Raw genomic sequence first — 21,217 nt, forward strand, 5'->3', positions numbered from 1 at the left:
AACCATGCCTTGACTTCGTCACCGAAATTTGGCTAATGTCAAAATATCTATTTTTAAAATCTTTCCTCAATTCTAATTCCCAACCTATATATATATAAAAAAAAGTTGTTTTAAATATGTCACACTGCTTAAAATTTACGGAAAATATAATAAGAATACGCACTTACAAAGTCATTTGTGAAAAATCTAATGGCACAGAGAGCTTGAAGATTCACATAAGCAGTAAATATTGCAGTAAATAGTAATAATGAATGTATACAATTCGATAACAATGCCATTCCAGCGCACATAACGCAAATCAATCATACGTATATTACTGTGAACTATTATTCACTTTTTATAGTTACTGACTATATTCTTTTCTCGTTGCTTTGCATTAGGCTTTATATTTAGCTTGGGGAGAGCGAGAGAATATATATATGTATAACTAAATCACAAAAATATGGAACATGATGAATTATAAATAAAGACAAAATCCACGATGGAAAGAGAAACAATGGAGTGCTGCAAGGCCTTTCGACTTATAGTCCATTGCTTAGCAGACTGTAAGTCGAAAGGCCTTGCAACACTCCATTGTTTCTCTTTCCTTCGTGGATTTTGTTTACACACACACATATATATATATATATATATATATATATATATATATATATATATATATACATATATATATATATATATATATATATATATATATATATATATAATTGTTTAGAAATATATTTTAAGCTTCACATACATAAAACAGGCGGCAATACCGACCAATGAACACGCAACGCCTTATACAAAGGAAAACAAAAAATGTTACTCGTAAAGAAACCTGGGGCTCAGGAATCTTAACCCTTCAGATATAAGCAAATCGACGACACGTTTCAATAAGGGCCAATTTTGGTCCTAGATATATCGTAGACGACAATTCTTGTCCACCGATCCATGAACCTAAATGCAGATCACTAAACCACGAATCAGTCTCAGCGTTTTTCGATATTTGTAGGATTGATCGAAAGGAAATATTTAATTATAAATAAATTTACTATAAGTCCCTTCAGTTAAACTCGGTTCGACGGTCGAATGGCCTTAGCGATCGTAGGAAGCTTCCGCATACTTCCTGTCGTTTCCTTATAAACAGTAAATGTCTTGCGATTAGTGCATCAGGCCAGTTATTACCAGACAAAATTAACGAGAGCATATAACCTTCGGCTCTCTCTCTCTCTCTCTCTCTTCCCAAGCGGAACAATATAGCAAAACTATCAGATCGACGGACGTTGGAAGAATTGTCGAAAGCTGAAAGATTAAAAACTAATTTAAAAGATAAAAAAAAAAAATAATTATACTAGAAAGAAAAGCATTACCCACCAAAGATCTTAGAGCTACTGAACGGGTCTAAATAAAATCAAATATCATAATTATGAAACAACAAAGAAAAAGCAGAACAGCAAAGAAGCAAAAGCTCAATAGCTGTCATTCCTTTGTCACTTCCGAATACATGTCATTACCATTCGTCAGCACAATATTTCCTAATGGTGTCGAATCCATAGCGTTTCCGCTTGACTAACCATAAAAGCCAAATAGTCAAAAAGCATATATTTCAGATCACGTTCGTCTGTTACGATAGATTCTGTACGGAAAGCCTCTACGTGATTAGAATTCGTTACACGAATGGTTTCGTTATTATTAGGTAGAAGACACATACACCTCCACGCATGCAGATGTCACCAGGCATAATTGGTCATGTCTTCGTGTGTCTCTGTTAATTTTTTTCTCTGTGAAGAATAACGGAAATAATTGGATGGTTTTCAGTCATGCCAACAGTCGGTAATGTCGACAATTTATCAATACACATCCAAATTAGCTTTCATTTGTTTTCCAAAGAATATGGAAAAATGCATGATAAAATGTCAAGTATAAATCACACCAAAAGCTTGAGTATGCAAACATAATGTTCACACAGTATATTACACATATAAAATACGAATGTTTGTGTGTTGCGAGAGGCAGGTATGACACAGGAGTCTTTTGAATGGACGAAAGTGAACGCCGCTACGTTTTTAATTCTGGAAGCTGATTGACTGATTGGATTACACTGCGGGTTATCTGACTTTACAAAATAGGAAGCTACTACCCTAAAACAATTCTCCTTGTACTTTTATCAGACTGTTTACAGTTTTCATCTATTTATTTATTTATTTTGTTAATATATCTTTTTTTCTAAAAACTGATCTCTGTCTGTATTTCCTGTAATTTCTTTCCAACGAACACCATATTCTTTGGAAGCTTGGATTTCAGGTCAATGGGGGCCTGTTCCATATAAATAGGCTTCATCTTCTGAATAATAATAATAATAATAATAATAATAATAATAATAATAATAATAATAATAATAATAATAATAATAATAATAATAATAATAATAATAATAATAAAACAACACGTTACCATATGACATCTGATCAAAAGGGCAATACAACGGTAAACACTTGTTAATACTTCCGTACCTTGAATTATTTTACAATAAGATTCATCGCAGTTTAACAATAAATTTTGTTTAACACCAAATTTTCTTTAATATAAGGAACTTAGAGTATTGGTCTGAATACTTTAGCGTATGGTATTTCAAATACAACTTTGGGTTCTATCAGAAGTTTAATGTTCGGCTCCTAATCAAATCATATGATATCATCCACAATTAGATTTCAAGTAATACAAACGGCATCGACGACACTGTAAATAAAACCAAAAACAAATAAAAACAATCAGAATATTATTATTATTATTATTATAAGCTCTTTTCTCTTGACGTATCTGCTCCACCTTTCTTTCCCTCTAGTGATCAGTTCTCTTTCATTCTCCCTTACTTCCTTCCTCATACCTTCTTCGCCAACCCCCACCCCACACACCCTTGTTCATTCCTCCTTACCCTCCCCAACTCCCAATAAGAACCAATAATGGATGCTTCCTGTGAGTGAATTTGTAGGCCCAGCAACCCTTTGTCTGCCAAGGGTTAGCGGATCTATGGGAGACGAAAATTCACCAATGGACATATTTGGTTTCGAAGGATAAAAAATGCCATCGACTGTGAACACTTGAAGCGTGTTTGCTGTTCTTCATCTTAGCTTTTAAAGAGTTCAATATAATAATAATAATACTTCAAAGGTATAATGGGAGTTACACACAGCACGGATTTTACATTGAGTAACAACTACTCACTCTCTCATACTTCACGTTCCAGATGAGAGAGAGAGAGAGAGAGAGAGAGAGAGAGAGAGAGAGAGAGAGAGAGAGAGAGAGCCTTAAGGAAGGAAGGAAGGATGTAAGGAACGAAGGAAGGTAGGACGCTGTGAGAAAGCGTCTAGGAAGGAAGTGATTAAATAAAAAAAAAAAAAAATGGGGCACCTTAATTCGGTCAAGATTCCCATTGACCTTTTTTCTTTTCATGATGTTCGTTTTCATAAGTTTCAAACAATTTGAATGAGCGTGCACTCGAATTCTTGAATTTGCTTTTAAAGTGTGCATACGAACGATCATGTACGTTTACATGTGCGTATGCATAACGCTCATGTGTGTACTCGGATATCAATAGACAGGACTTATTAGTAAACACACTAATGAAGACAGCGGAAACATTTTCAAAAACCAAACACAAACAAAAAAATTTAATTTTTCGTTAAATAAAACTGATGATGATGACCTTAACTGAATGCCAGGAATGAAAAAGTATAATAAACTTCAGCGTAAAATATCTATATAGTAAATTTATTGGAAGCGAAATGTAAAGAAAAATCAATTCTTATTACTCATGCAAAAATATTTGTCGGCATACTGAATGACCGCGAATAATGGGAAACTTTTACAAAATTTCAACGTAAAAAATATATATATATTTATTTATATATGTGTATACACACACAGACACACACACACACACAAATATATATATATATATATATATGTTTATTTATATATATATATATATATATATATGTATATATATATGTATATATATATATATATATATATATATATACATACATATATACATACATATGTATATATATATATATATATATATATATAAATAAATTTATATTTATTTATAAATATTTTATATAATACACACATATATATACCATATATATATGTTATATATGTATCTATACATGCATGTATCTATAGTATATATATATATGTATACATTTGTATATATTAAATATACATATATATAACATATATATATGTATGTATATATGTATGTGTGTATATAATATATGTATATATATAAATAAATATAAATATACTTTTACGTTGACATTTTGCACACGTTTTCCATTATTCGCGGTCATTCAGTATGTCAACAAATATTTTTGCATAAATAATAAGAATTGATTTTTTTTGCATTTCGCTTCCAGTAAATTTACTATATAGGTATTTTACGCTGACGTTTATGATACTTTTTCATTCCTGGCATTTAGTCAAGGCCATCAATATCAATTGTATTTAACGAGAAATTAAATCTTTTTTTGTTCGTATATATATTTATATATATATATATATATATATATATATATATATATATATATATATATATATATATATATATATATATATATATATATATATATATATATATATATTTATACATACATATATATATGCATACAAACATTCGTACAAACTCTGAATCTGAAGCTTAGAGAAGCGTCTAATTTCAAATAAAAAAAATCTATCGACAACCCTATACATGAGAAGTAAAGTGAAGCATCTCCGTAACTTCTCAACGTTAAAAGCAAAAATTCGTCTACCTATCACATTACGCATAACCAGCGCTTCCGTTAAATTGTTAAATTTGATTCTTCTTCTTTATTTCCGCAAAGCAGAATTAGATCACGGGCAAGTGCGCTGAAGTTCCGCTTTCTAAGAAAGAATCCTTAAAAGCCTCCATTGGAAATCTGTTTTACAATAACATTAAGTGTTGCTGAAGGCCGTACGCAGCGAAAAGAGATATAAATAAATAAAGAGAGAGAGAGAGAGAGAGAGAGAGTTTATAATGATAAATATTTGAGAACATTAAAGTAAAAACAATTGCATTAAGAATTACTGACTTACAAACTCTAGGTAAACCAATTTTAAAAGACATGTATTTATATAAATATATATATAATATATATAAACTATGCTTTCATATCAGAATTCCGTCTAATAAAGGTTGCAGATAAAAACACGAAAGTGTAGATTTTACTGGGTAATATTTCGGTGTTTCCTTCCATTGAGGAAAACAACAGTTCCTGAAATATAGCGCTGTAAAATCTACTCCTTGTCTCTTACGCCTTTTTATGGACAATCTTTAATATACAATATATATATATATATATATATATATATATATATATATATATATATATATAGATAGATAGATAGATAGATAGATAGATAAATAGAAAGATAGACTGGCAGACATACAGAACGAACGACAGATAGAGATCAAATTTCCCATCGTATCTCCACAACCATCTTAAACAATTCTGTGACGCAACATCCACCCGACCAACGTAACCTAGTGGTTTTTCCATCTTCCAGCGTGTGTTTGTATTTCTATTTTTAAGAAAAGGGCTAACGCTGGGGAATAGCCCCTTTTTCTTCATCCAGGCTCGAGACTAGCTCGAGACTTGCCCGAGACCCTGTTTGAACCAGATCGAGTCGCGTAGTGGTCATTGAGTCACCTGGTTTTCCATCCCGTGAGCTCGGAAGCATAAGCTCAGCCCGATTGACGCCATATGATCGACACATAGTTTAAAACTGGTTTGAGGAAGTGCCGGGCAACGGAAGCAGCGAATACTTTTACCTGTAACCGCAGGTGTGTGTGTGTGTGTGTGTGTGTGTGTGTGTGTGTGTGTGCGTGCGTGCGTGTGCGCAGAAACCTGTTTTTGCCGGATTGTCCTTATTTGTAAGAATACTTAGCGAGAGAGAGAGATAGAAAGAGAATTCATCATTGCAACTGAGGTAAGCATATGATGCAGACGGAGGGAGAAAATGTTTGTAAAATGCTGGAATTGTCCTTATTAGTAAGAATACTTAGAGAGAAAGAGAGAAAGATTGTCCTTATTTGTAAGATTACTTAGGGAGAGAAATATTATCCTTGTTTGTAAGAATACTTATAGAGAGAAAGAGAGAAAGATTGTCCTTATTTGTAAAAATACTTAGAGAGGAAAAGATTGTCCTTATTTGTAAGAATACTTAGAGAGAAAGAGAGAAAGATTGTCCTTATTTGTAAGAATACTTAGAGAGGGAAAGAGTGAAAGATTGTCCTTATTTGTAAGAATACTTAGAGAGGGAAAGAGGGAAAGATTGTCCTTATTTGTAAGAATACTTAGAGAGAGAAAGAGAGAAAGATTGTCCTTATTTGTAAAAATACTTAGAGAGAGAAAGAGAGGAAGATTGTCCATATTTGTAAGAATACTTAGAGAGGGAAAGAGTGAAAGATTGTCCTTATTTGTAAGAATACTTAGAGGGAAAGAGGGAAAGATTGTCCTTATTTGTAAGAATACTTAGAGAGAGAAAGAGAGAAAGATTGCCCTTATTTGTAAGAATACTTAGAGAGAGAAAGATTGTCCTTATTTGTAAGAATACTTAGAGAGGGAAAGAGGGAAAGAATGTCCTTATTTGTAAGAATACTAAGAGAGAGAAAAGGAGAAAGATTGTCCTTATTTGTAGGAATATACTTAGAGAGAGAAAGATTGTCCTTATTTGTAAGAATACTCAGAGAGAGAAAGAATTATTGTTCTTATTTGTAAGAATACTCAGAGAGAGAGAGAGAGAGAGAGAGAGAGAGAGAGAGAGAGAGAGAGAGAGAGATTGTCCTTATTTGTAAGAAAACTCAGAAAGAGAAAGAAAGATTGTCTTATTTGTAAGAATACTTAGAAAAAGAGAGAAAGAGTGTCCTTATTTGTAAGAGTACTCAGAGAGAGAGAGAGAGAGAGAGAGAGAGAGAGAGAGAGAGAGAGAGAGAGAGAGAGAGAGAGAGAGATTACATCAACACGACTGACGAACGCATATGTAGACGAAACGAGAAAATATTTTAAAAATCCGTACAAGGAGACAGGAAGAGGGATTGTCATGGAAGCACGTGCGCTTGTAGACTGGAAGAGAGAAAATGTCTGCTTGTGAGCATACAAAGAGAGAGAGAGAGAGAGAGAGAGAGAAGCATTTAACGATGACTAACAAGCAGCATCGTCAACAATTAATCCATTTCAAGCAGCAATTATTCAATAGCCAGATGGTGAAACATACACAGGTGATCAGGCGACGGTGATGAAGAAAGAAAACACACTGACAATGCCACAGCATCCAACCGAACAATAAACGGCCGCGTAAGAATGCTTAAGAAAATATCAAAAATTATCTTTAATTCTCTCATCATTAGTAAAAGGACATTAAGGCTATTTTTTGCTTAATATGTCCGGAAAACATCCGGAAGGCATTAAAAATTAAACTAAGCCTCTAACCAATCCTTGAAGTTACACAAGGCTATGTTGGTAATTATGACACACAAAACATTTGATATTCTTTTTTTCTTTCTTCACGCTGTCAGGCAGGGACATCGCGTACTGGAGTCATCTGGCTATACAAGTTTATTATCGTGAACAGATAATTTCACGTAATTGAAGAGCTTTAGATGAATAAATTGACTGTTACATCCAACCGCGATACTAATATTTTAAAATCTCTCTCTCTCTCTCTCTCTCTCTCTCTCCTTCTGCGGTAAAGACAGAGAGAGAGAGAGAGAGAGAGAGAGAGAGAGAGAGAGAGAGAGAGAAAACGTCGTGATTGCTCATTAGTCAGAATGTATACCTTAAAATAATTAAAGGGAATACCTCCAGGAAGTAATCCACACCAAATCGGGGTGAAACAATTCTTAAGATATTCTATCTCTTTCTCCTTGTTTCTCTGTCTGTCTGTCTCTCTCTTTTTACATATGTTAATGACTTTGACAGCTTCGAATTACGGAATTCAGAGCAAACAAAGTCTTTGTGTCCTTGCCAACACCCCCAAAAAATAGGAACAACACCCACATAAAAGATCTAAATACACGAGGAGAATAATATTCCTTACAACCGCAGCCTCCGACAAGGAACGTCTACTGTTATTCTATTATAACGAATTTGTTGCCTTTTCCAGTTTTTTCCTTAATTGTTTTATTTAGTTCTTTTTCCTTTCCCGTATTTTCTTCCATTTTTGTTTCCTTTCCGAACCTCTTAACAGTTTCCCTTATTTTTTTTTATTTAGTTCTTTTTCCCCTCTCGTACAGAAACCACTAAGAAAAGCAGATAAAGTGTGTGTGTGTGTGTGTGTGTGTGAGAGAGAGAGAGAGAGAGAGAGAGATGCGCTTCACCAAAAGAGATCTGTTCATCATTTTAATGTGTCAAATCTAACACTCCTTAGGACCCTTATGTATCTTTTTGAGGGTAAGCCACATTAGTTGGGAGGGAGTGTTATTCAGTCTCGACTGTTGCCATGATTCCACCGACCTGAGAGAGAGAGAGAGAGAGAGAGAGAGAGAGAGAGACGAGGGCCACTCAAGGGTAGCAAGTAGCGTTTGGAAACTGAAGACAGTAAATATGAAAATAGCTCGAGCGTATTACTGTAATTCCCTCTCTCTCTCCATCATTCTCTGGCTGTCTCTCGTCCTTAGCTAAAATGGAGTCCTAGATGTCCGCTACAGACGTAAAGGGCGCGACCTTCTGCCCCTATGTGGAGGGGGAGTAAACAAATCGCATGCCGCCCAAGACGCGAAGAGATTTACTCCTTCATTCTTTGGATGCTGACGGTTATCTACTCACTTACCATTGTTTGTCCATGAATATAGCTTAGTGATAATGAGTTTTAGATTGGAATTGGAATTGGCATATAAAATTTAGGATAAATGTCAACAGCTAGGACTAATGAGGTCACTCAGAGCTGAAAATAAAGTTGAAACAATTGTCATACGAGAGAGTGGAAGGTGAGATGGAAGTAGAGAATATGAACGAAGGTATAGTAAAGGGAATGAAAGCGGTTGCAGCTAGGGGCCGAAGAGACGCTCCAGAGAACCGTGTGCGGTGCACTCACGGCACTAACCCCCCTTACAGGGTTCATCAATAAATTACTTCGTACTCTTCGGAAGCTTTCTAAATTTAACGGTCATTTTGTAGTGTTAAATATGGATGTGTGGTCAGGCAGAATAATAATAATAATAATAATAATAATAATAATAATAATAATAATAATAATAATAATAATAATAATAATAATAAATCAATTCTTGATTCGTTTCTTCAGTTTCCTCCGACTGCCCAATACCCCAACAAAAACACGACTTTCATCCACACTTGAGGGTACCCCACCGTTCGTCCCGTCCTGTCCCCGCCGCCACAAAGAGGCCTCTATCACGCAGACCGTTAATTGCACGAATTGCAAGGCCATTGAAAGAGGTGCTTCATAAACACCCGAAACTGAGGCGCGACTCAGGACTCAGTCCCGAGGCTTGCCTTTCGTTAAACTGAGCCTCGACTCATAGGTATATTCGTGTTCCCTTTGGCTTTAAAGGGGACTTTTGGGGTCAACAGACTACTAAACTGGCTGACGCTCTAATTGGGATTATGTACTGTGAAGGAACCCATTAATTGGCAGCTATATACTTACAGTCTGCTGCGAGGATTCTGATATCTGTGTATGTAAACCTCTGCCCTATACATCTTGAACCCACACATGTATATGTGTACTGAATGACGAGTGCTTTTTATTAGATACATACATACATACACATATGCGTATGACTTTATAATATACACAAAGAAAGATAAAAAATCCAAATCCGGGATTGAACGAGGTCTTAAACTCTTTAAATTTGGCAATAAACAAATGGAGGGATTACTTCACGTTTCATGTTAAGAGGTGACATTTCGGCCAAAGAACGAGTGGACGAAAGGGGTAGGAGAGAGAGAGAGAGAGAGAGAGAGAGAGAGAGAGAGAGAGAGAGAGAGAGAGAGAGAGTCACTCCCCAATACCATTTTAGTATGTATGCATAGACTCACTTGTTAGTTATCATAAGTAACAAGACACACACACATCTATCACAAAATAGCCACACAACTTCACTGTGCATACACATTCATTCTACTCGTGTTAGGTTTCAATAAGACGGGATGGTTTAGACTCCAGATTCAAAGCCCAGTTTAGAGGTATTAACTCTCGGACACATACAGTCTTCTTCATCAGGTACCAATGCACTGCTCAGTGCATCGGTACTTGATGAAGAAGACAGTGTGTCTTCGATAGTACCTTGTGAATTATACTTTATAGATTGAGGAATCTGGAATCTAAACCATCCCATCTTATTGAAGCCTAACACGAGTAATATATATAAATATATATATATATATATACAGTATATATATATATATATATATATATATATATATATATTTAGATAGATAGATAGATAGATATATTAAACATTTGTATGTGCGTGTGTGTATGTGTTTGTGCGTACAAAAACATGCATATATCATTTCGACAGTTTGTAAAATTGGCATTCCAAGACAATGTTTGATTCAACACCAAGATTAAAAAAAAAAAAAAAAAAAAAAAACCCTCCTGCATCACGTTCATCGCAGTCTGGGGAGAAGGGTTGGTCGTCCGTGTCCTTAGGGTATGTGTAAATCGCACTAAGGACACGCCAAGTCCAGAAATGTCTGTCCTTGGTCCAGAAAGAGATTCTCAAAAAAAAAAAAAAAAAAAAAAAAAAAAAGTCACGAGCTGGCTAAGACGACATGATAATAAAACAATTCCTTTTCGCGAAATCGCAAGACCTTATGGCATGCATTATTACAGATAGGTGACGTTGGTGGATCTTATATGCGTATATAGGCTTACATACGCTGTTTTGAGTGAACACATGTTCAAGTTTGATGTCACTCGGGATTCACCTGTACTTGTTTTTTCCGGTGCAACTCAGAAGTAGAGGGGAGGTGATAAAGATGTTTACTAGTTCTAAACCGGATTCAGATTCTGAACCTGAAACTGTGCTAGTGTTGACTTTCATTGCTTGTTTCCTCTCATAAATTTTAGGAACATAACAAATATGTTAAACATATAAACTACATGCCTATAATGCCCACATACATTACATAAATTATCTATGCATACATACATACATCAATTATTTGTTTGAACTGCTTATAATTCAACAAAACTCACCAATTATTCTAAAAATAAATGCATATTCAGATCATTAGCACAGATGAAAGGTTGACACAAAATAATTCAGAGAGAGAGAGAGAGAGAGAGAGAGAGAGAGAGAGAGAGAGAGAGAGAGAGTATATCAAGCGAGTTTTTTTGTACTAACAATATATTCCTGCTTTCTTAGCATATGTTGAACAAGTCATCAGATTATAAACAAAAGAAAAAATAAAAGCTTGAGAAAACTTTTGAAGCATCGAACGGTTCCACCAAAATCTCGATGGATAACGCGGATGAGGTCAACCCGTATGCACTGCGCAGATGGGAAATTCAAAGGGTTTATGATATTTTCAGTAAAGCAGCAAATAAGATAAATCAATGAACAATCGCGTCTAATTTCTTAGCCCCCATACTGAGATAAAGAAGAAGTTGAAAAAAATCTGATATCTCAAATGGTCATTCATAATTTATCACATGATTGAGTAATTCATTTATGAAATTTAGGCTTCTAAGCCTTGCGTAAGATGACAATGACGATAGCATAACAAGGCAAAGTAGGAGATCATCTCAAATGCTCATTCATAATTTATCACGAGAGTGAGTGATTGATTTACAAAATTTAGGTTTTCAAGGCAAGCATAAGATGTTAATGACAACAACAAAATAATGCAAAGTAGGATATCATCTCAAAAGGTCATTCATAATTTATTACGTGACTGATTGATTGATTTATAAAATTAGGCTTTCAAGTCAAGCATAAGATGTTAATGACAACAGCAAAATAAAGTAAAGTAGGAATTTACTTGATCACAGATGACGGTTATGATAATGGTAATGATGGTCATGATGATGATGATGAATTCATGAAATCAAAGTCACCTGATGGCAACACTTATAACTGCGAAGTCATTTTCCTTCTTTGGATTCGGAAGCCGCGAAAACAAACTTTCCTAAATAAAAATTCTTCACGTGCTTCAGAGTGGGACAAAATATCGTGAGAAGATTTTTCAACTTCAGTCACGTAGATTTCACTTGAAATTCGGTTTCTTGGACACCTGAGAGAGAGAGAGAGAGAGAGAGAGAGAGAGAGAGAGAGAGAGAGAGAGAGAGAGGAAGCATAAAACTATTCCCAAAGAAGTTTAACCTTCGAGAGTGACGAGGTCATTAACTCACGTACTTGATTGGAGACCAAGGGGAATTTATTTAGGTCTTCCTTAATTGACTACCTTAAGGAAGAGGACCCTAGATTAGGAAGAAACAAGGAAGACGATAATGATTCAGGATTTAAGTCTAAGATGGCACCTTGGGCAATTACAGAACTTTTTCGGGTATATGAAAGAAATGCTTTACCCTACAAACTAGGTTTAGTGAGATGGACAAACAGAAAGAGGGATTAAGCGCTGCTTTTGGAACAGAGAGAGAGAGAGAGAGAGAGAGAGAGAGAGAGAGAGAGAGAGAGAGAATTCCCAGCAAATGTTTTCCCAGTCACAGGGAAATATTACATAATGATTTCGCAACTGCATTCTTTGACAACACCACCTCCGCTTTACCGAGTACTGTGAGTCTGAAATAGGGAAAGAACGATCGTTGAATCCTGCTATGGATGTGTTCGATGCTGACAAATTTAGAGATTATTATTCTGGAAGCTGATATATACAAAAGTATATATATACACTATACTGTGTGTATATATATATATGTGTGTGTGTGTGTGACAGAGAATATATGCAAGTGTGTATATATGTATGTATGTATGTATATATATATATATATATATATATATATATATATATATATATATATATGTATATATATATATATATATATATATATATATATATATATATATATATATATAATAAATACATACTGCATTTTCTTCTTTCTCTGCATCTTTTCCCACTTCTATGTGGGGTCGACATATACATATATGTGTATATATTCATATAATATATAATATATATACACTGTAAATAAGTATACATTTCACGATAAAACGGAAAGCAAAAGTCATTACAGTGTAATGGTTGTTATTCATGACAAGTCTCTAACATAAATTTTGTGGTCCTCCAAGGTCAGACGTAGTATTCAACTACGACAAACGGAAGAAGAAGAATAAGAAGAAAAAAGCGGGGGAGAGGAAGCTTACGTGTGACGTAGGCAGTGACGCAGAATTTAATCTCGGAGAGATTTAACCAGTTTAACCTCATCTTCCGAAATTTTTCTCCTTTTTCTTCTTATGTTTTTTTGGTGGGATAATCTTTTGCATATGCAGCATGTGTTGAATTTGGATGAAAATAATTTTCATTATTAAAATTCTCGGCCTTTACCTTCACGTAAAATCGTCCTCAACAACTTTCTTGCTCATTAAACTTAAAAAAGGATTATTATAAAAGCTATGCCGAGGTCCAAGACGTTTCCCTAAACGTGAAACTCCCAACCTTCATAGACCCTATAATACAAGGGTCTTTAGATTACTTTAAGGGGAGGAAAAAAAAAAGTTGATAATAGCCCACAGTGTCCTTTCTCTCGTTTATGCCAAACAAAAACGTCTGGTAGAGGTCTCCGAGCGCGTGTTGTGTGTCTTCGCATACAGTGCGTAATTCCCAACCAGCCCCCTCTTCCCCGAACAACCAAAATATCCAACCGGATGGATTGGCCAATCTTTTTATTCGTAAAAGATGACGAATCCGAGAGCGTCCCCGGTATTCCAGAGAAGGCGTGTGCGAGGAGTCTCGCTCGCATCGGGCTGGGGTCTTTTTAAACCGGGGCGAGTTGGTCTCCACAGTCATTCACTCATTAAGCGCTGGGACCGCAGGAGAGAAACTGCTGAATTTGTGAGTGTGCCTGCCTGCCTGCCTCCTTGGCTTAGAGTCGAGCTCCTTATTTCTCTCCTCTCTCGCTCTCTCTCTCTCTCTCACTCTCGCCCTCGCTCAGGACTACCTACTGTACCTACACTTGCGCGTACGCAGAGAAGGAGAAGGACGCCATCCTAAGCTTGTTCGCGGTTGTGTGCTGTTGATACTTGTGCTCGCTTGTGTGTGGAAAAAAGAAGTGATTTCTTCCAGAAGTAATTACTACCATTGTTTTTTTGTATATTTTAGTGCTTCACTGTTTGGTGTTGTCTATGACTTTTGTGTTTGTGTAAGGAACTTACAGAAAGGATTTTGTGATCTGTGAACACTGCCATGCGCATTCTCTGAATTTTTACGACGAAATGTGTTTCTGCGGTTACTTGTCGTAATTTTTATTTTTTTAATTTTAATAGTTTTCCGTTTTCGAGTTAGGCACTTGTATACATCTGCCGATTCAGTGGATTTCAGTTAACTTGACAATTTATGTGAAAGATTGCGAACCAAGAAAAGAATATTTCTTTATTTGACTTTGGGCTTCGAAAGCAGTAAAACTGCCCGAATATTTTACACATTTCAAATTACAAAGTGGCCATCTTAAATTATAAACGCTCTAACTAAAATAATTCATAACTCTAGATTCTCAATTTAGATTCTACTTGAAATAGTCTGCCAATGAGCTTGCATTCAATGTTTCATTTCAGTTTTTTTTTTTTTTTTTTTACCATGAATCACAAGGCTAATACAAACCATACCAAGCAACTTTTGGATTTAGCTGAAAATTCAAGTTTTTTGTAAGATTAATCGAAATTCATAAATGAGACCGAAAACTTTTTCAAACATTTGCATTCCAGTATGAAATAATACCGCAGAGTTTCAAGCTGAATATCTACGATTAATTTAAATATTACTCAAACAATTTCTTTGCAATATGATAAATATGCTTGACTACCTTAGTATACATGAATGTTAGTTTTTCTTAATCAAGTTCCGTAATTTAGTCACCGAACGTATGCAATTTCTTGAATGATAAAGACGCAATGGAAAATGACTTTCAAACGTTTTAACAGAGCTTAAAGAAAACACAATCACATTAATGCTCTCCATAAGAGACGTTCCAGGATGATCTACAAGTGTTTCGAAAAGCTGTTAAGTGCGTGGAGAACGAAGAGACAACGTATTTTACTGACGCGTGACCAAACACATACACACATATACATACATGCGTTTTGCATTTCTACAATGGTCCCGTGGATCAAGAATGTGAGAGATCTTCAAATGCATGAAAATAAAAGGAGAAACCTTTTATTTTTATGTGAGGATCTCTTATATACATACATACATGCATATACATACATACATAATATATATATATATATATACATATATATTTGTATATACATATATATGTGTGTATATATACATATAATATATGTACATATGTATATATATATATATATATATATATATATATATATATATATATATATATATATATATATATATATAATGTCTGCTGCATTTAACTTGTCCATATGCCAATCTCTGCTTCGCCTCTGAACAGTTACACGCACCTTTGTTTTCATTTAGTCTCGGATAAAATTACTCTATTGATGTTCAGGGACCGCAAAAATCTATTTAAACGCCATCAAGAGTTTGCAACTCCGCTGAGCATTCGTGCAAACCGAATACGCGAAATTAATACGCTATTGATTTCGTGACTACCTCGTCATGAGCTTGGAATTTGGGGCGTGTGGCCCCAGAGGAATCTCCAGGTCGCATAACCAGTGCGCCTGATCTTGTCCTCTCTCTCTCTCTCTCTCTCTCTCTCTCAGTAGTTCTTGTCGCAAACAGGGACAAAAAGACGAATTGTGAGTCTTCTTGCCGGCTTAATTGGCTATTTGATTAGAACGCATTTATTCATCCGTTTACATAAAATTGAGCTGACCAGGCAGGCTCTCCCACCCCTACTGCAAACCAATCTCTCTCTCTCGTTTGTTTTTTGTCGAAAACATTCATTTGCCTGCATTTGTCTGTTCCTAGGCTATCCCGTTCTCGAAAACTTTTTTCTCTCTCTCTCTCTCTCCCTCCGTCGTTTCCATTCCTCCTTGAAAGTCAAGGACGATTGAAAAAGAATATAGCAACTTGTCTCGAAAACTCTGGGAAACTTTCCGAGGTGAATAATATAATGATAGCCAATTAAATCCCTGCGCTCGATCGTCGAAGCTCCATTTCGCTATTGTTCCGGAATGGAGTCTTATTATGCCCGAGGAAAGACTCTGCTACACTCAGCTACAAGTCAAGATTTATGGGATAGTATCACGGAAGGAAAGATCGATAAAGACCTATTTTAGTCTATCTTAAAATAGTTTGAGCTAGAGGTCGCGCATGTGAATTTCTCCTAAGTCTTGAATGCAAAGAAGTGTGCATAATGCCCGTATGCATTTTTTATACTTTTAAACTGACAGATATTTTGCAGTAATCGTGAAATATCTTGCCAGTTTAAAGATGTAAAGAATGCTTAGTTATTAAGCGCATTTGCCAGTAACAAATCATTATGGGATGGTTCGAAATTGAGATAACTTCCTAGCTTCCGTTGAATATTCTTACTTCATTGACGTCCCTCATTAGGCTGCAGTAAGCTGTCAGCAAGTTTATGAGTTCATGATAATTTGTGATTTTAGTGTAAGTCATGTGTGTGTGAGAGAGAGAGAGAGAGAGAGAGAGAAAGAGAGAGAGAGAGAGAGAGAGAGAACTCTGATATTCCCGCAATTAAAGTGTAATTATACGCTGTCTAAATTCCTATCCTTTAGGAAAAAGAGGCTTTTAAGAGTTGCGTCACAAGTTACTGGTTACATACTGGGGTTTTTCACGTGAAGAAACAGGACGTTGGTTCGACGGTGTATGATCAGTGCGTCGTACTTTGACCACGTTTGTAAATTGCTGGTTAAATTTAAGAAAGCAAGCAGTCACCGTTTAATTTTTGAGGCGAAGATGCATGTATAGTAAAATTTCTTATTTCATTAGATTTACTAATGAGCGCGCACACACATATATATATATTATATTATATACATATGCATATATAATATATAAAATATATATCGTATTGTATATACTGTATATTATATACAACTGAATCACGAAAATATGGAACGTGATGAATATATAAATAAAGGTAATGCCACGAATGAAAGGGAAACGACGGAGTGGTGCTAGGCCTTTCGACTTACTGTCCTTTACTTAGCAAGTCGAAAGGCCTAGCACCACTCCGTCGTTCCTCTCTCTCTCTCTCTCTCTCTCTCTCTCTCTCTCTCTCTCTCTCTCTCTCTCTCTCTCTATATATATATATATATATATATATATATATATATATATATATATATATATATATATATATTTACCACCAGTGTAACATCAACTGTCACTGTAAGAGTAAAACTTTGTCTTATTTTGTCGATCTAAAAATCTGTAAAAACTTTCTCGAATAAAATTTAATTTTCATCTGAATCACCTGCGAACTTGAAGCTCTCAATAACTTCAAACCAAAGCCTTAAAGCGCCAGTAAAACCACAAGGCAAATAATTATCCAATATTTTCTTCCGCCTTCGCGAAAGCAAGCAGAGGAAAACACGTTATTTTTTTACAAGCATCAGTAAAATTTGTGATAACATCGTTGTTATGACGTATTGCACATCGTACGTGGTTACAATTTTGCATATTATACGTATTTACATATTTGCATATCGTACGTACTTACATATTTAATATCGTACGTATTTACATATTTGTATATCGTATGTATTTACATATTTGCATATCTTACGTATTTACATATTTGCATATTGTACGTATTTACATTTTTGCATACCGTACGTATTACATATTTGCATATCGTACGTATTACATATTTGCATATCGTACGTATTTATATATTTGCATACCGTATGTATTTACATATTCGCATATCGTACGTATTTACATATTTGCATACCGTTCGTATTACATATTTGCATATCGTACGTATTTACATATTTGCATATCGTACGTATCTACAGATTTGCTTATCGTAGGGATCTAAATATTTGCATATCGTACGCATTTACATATTTGCATATCATTCGTATTTACAAATCTGCATATCGTACGCATTTACATATTTGAATATCGTACGTTTTTACATATTTCGTCACACTCACACAAACAGACTTCAGTTGCATAACCAACCTCTTTGTTTCTGAACTAAGAAAACGCCTTATCTTGATTCACAAAGAATGCATCAGCAATAATTACGAAAGGAATTCCTTTAGACCCAGATCGAGGCGGAAGTTGGTGCAAATGACAAAATTTTTTTAGTGATAATTGCATTAGTCATAATGAACTGGCCTTGGGTGCATTATTCATCGGACTCATTAACATGGAGAACAATTGAAACCAAAATTCTACTGTTGGGTTTCTATAATTATTTTTTCCTTCTCTTTTTACGTTTCTTTATCTGATTTGCATGCATTAGTTGTTTTATTATGCCGAAGATTTCATTTTGGGCAGTCTAGAAACAGATCATTTTTAAATTGTATCTGCAAAATTTGGAAGGGAGGTCGAGTGGCCACAAACATGCATACATTTTTAATATATATATATATATATATATATATATATATATATATATATATATATATATATATATATATAAATATAATTAATAAACTTACATATGAACAGAAACATGCTTACACAAACTTACACACCCACATACACACATACACTTTATTTTCGCAGAGTCACACCCACACCTCACTATCATAAAATAAATCTAGCATTTTCACAAAGCCATGAATGAACAGTTCATTGACTTGGACTGTGCGTAAATGGGATTCATTCACTTATAGTTGTTATTCAATCAGTTTCAAGAGTGCTCCGTCAATTCAAATCAGACCTCATAAAAGGGATGGCACTTCAACGGACAGTTTTAATTTGAGAGCAGTAGCTTAATAATAATAATAATAATAATAATAATAATAATAATAATAATAATAATAATAATAATAATAATCTGAAGGTAGACGGCATAATAAATTTCCAAAGGAAATTGAAAGTTATCTTTTCATGTCCGCTGGAAATTTATCAATCAATATACCTACAGACGAGAATGTAATATGAACTGAGAAGACTCTCTACAAGCTAAATGCCGTTGAAACAGCAATTGTTTTTACTAACAGTGCCCTAAATGAGGACTCCTTCCAATAATAATAATAATAATAATAATAATAATAATAATAATAATAATAATAATAATAATAATAATAATAAATCATTCGTCAAAATCTCACAGATTTCCAGACGACATACGACTAAGAGACATCCTTTCGAAGCTGACAGTTATATTATTTCAATCTCAATGATAAGTCCTGTCCTTTGTTTCTTGGTGGGATGAGAAGAGACGGAGGAACTTACAGTAGATGTACTGCAAGTTGATCTACTGTTAGATCCTCGTCTTCTTCTTTTGTTTGTCGCATTTCAGGATTCCCATGGAACCCTTTTTCCCCTATATCCCGCCAAGGCCACCCGATCACCTGTCCAAGACCCATGTCTCCTGAAGGAAAAGGAGGAGGAGGAGGAGAAGATCTAAGATGGAGACAGGGGAGAAAGAGATGCAAGATGGAGGCTCGAGGGCAAAGCAGCAGAAATGCGAAAAGTACAACCTTTATTCCTCCACTTAGTGACACTCTTCGAAGTGTTTGACAAAGAAGGGCTGTGTTCGACTCGCCCTCCAAACGCACGTGTTGAGGAGACAACCATAAGGGGTTACTCATTGCAAGTACTTCTTTTGGGTGGGTAATGGGGAGGAGGGGGACGAAGAAGAGGAGGAGGAGAGGAGGGAGGAGGAAGGGGCTATTAACGGGGAATAGGTGACAGGGTGAGGCTTCAGAAGGAAGGGGAAGTAGCGAGATGAAAGGAAAATTGAAGGTGGTTCCGGTCAAGAGACAACAAGAGGATCTTTGCCGTATATGTCATAGGAAGTGAAGTTAATGCTCTACTTTATTTCCTCTGTAAATACGAAGAGGCAAGACGTTTATTTCTTCGTTTCACGCAGCTGGGCGCAATAAAATTGTTCTTAATCTAATGTTATGTTTCTTGGTCTGGGAGACGTGCACATGTTGACACCTCACTTTAAGGCAACCGGGAGCATCTGTCAAAATTGACTTAACCGAGATAAAGAGAAAACAGATGATACAGAAAATGATAAAACTACAAGAGAATTGATGTAGAGAGCCCCTTGATCCACGACTCGATCTCTGTATCTCAGACACTGCCATATAACACGAAATCATCGTAAAAACTATTGCACTTGGTTGCTTCATAATGCAACAAGTCAGCATCCTTCTCCTACCCCTACTCTCTGCCCTTTCTCTAAACCCCCACCCGCCTCCGGTCCCCACCTGCATATTTACGGATACAACCTAAAGGGTAGGAGGGAGAGAGAGAGAGAGAGAGAGAGAGAGAGAGAGAGAGAGAGAGAGAGAGAGAGAGAGAGAACGTCGTGACAAGTGGCAGCAACAGTTTACCGAGACAGTTAGACCGTGGTTCCTGGCTCTTTCGTGTTTACAGTATCTTCTACAATCTATTCGGCAGCTTCATTATATATATATCTCTCTCTCTTTCCTTGACCCGCCGATCCAGAGGTCATGTTATGGCCATTGTGACTAATGGCGTCTGCGTTGTCAGTTGTTACCGACTTTAGCCTTGGTGCTTGGGGACAATTTGGGGTGGGGTCATACTTTACTTCTTTGTCGAAACATTTTTTCTTAGTCATTCTTAACCACGAAGGCTACTAGAATAAGGAGGGTGGCGGGTTACTGTTACAAGGTAACGTCTGTCTTTTGATATATTTTGGCATCGAATTGCATTCAGTTACACACACCCATATATATATATATATATATATATATATATATATATATATATATATATATATATATATATATACACACCCTAAGATTCTCCTTCATCCCTACAATCTCGACCACACAAGGTATCAATCAAACTATCCCTAAGTGATTCGCGTAGCGTTTGACATAAAGGCAGTCGTTATCGCGTTCTCGCGCACGCGCATCCCTTGAATAGCGACATTATTGTGCAATATCAACCCC

General features: G+C 35.4%; 1 protein-coding gene across 3 annotated transcripts in view; it reads left to right on the plus strand.

Annotated features, from left to right (window-relative positions):
- LOC136856630 (uncharacterized) overlaps positions 1 to 21,217 on the plus strand; it is a 53,294-nt gene that overhangs the window by 16,817 nt on the left and 15,260 nt on the right. Inside the window, exon 1 of one of the 3 annotated variants that reach the window (XM_067134584.1) lies at positions 13,766 to 14,051. The exons of 1 other annotated variant lie outside the window; for it this stretch is intronic. The gene's annotated coding sequence lies outside the window, so the exon portion shown is untranslated. Of the gene's footprint in view, positions 1 to 13,765; positions 14,285 to 21,217 lie in introns of those variants that run through there. One more of the 3 variants, XM_067134594.1, reaches the window with a different exon arrangement.

The sequence above is a fragment of the Macrobrachium rosenbergii genome, chromosome 3, assembly GCF_040412425.1.
Source record: "Macrobrachium rosenbergii isolate ZJJX-2024 chromosome 3, ASM4041242v1, whole genome shotgun sequence".
Lineage (NCBI taxonomy): Eukaryota > Metazoa > Arthropoda > Malacostraca > Decapoda > Palaemonidae > Macrobrachium > Macrobrachium rosenbergii.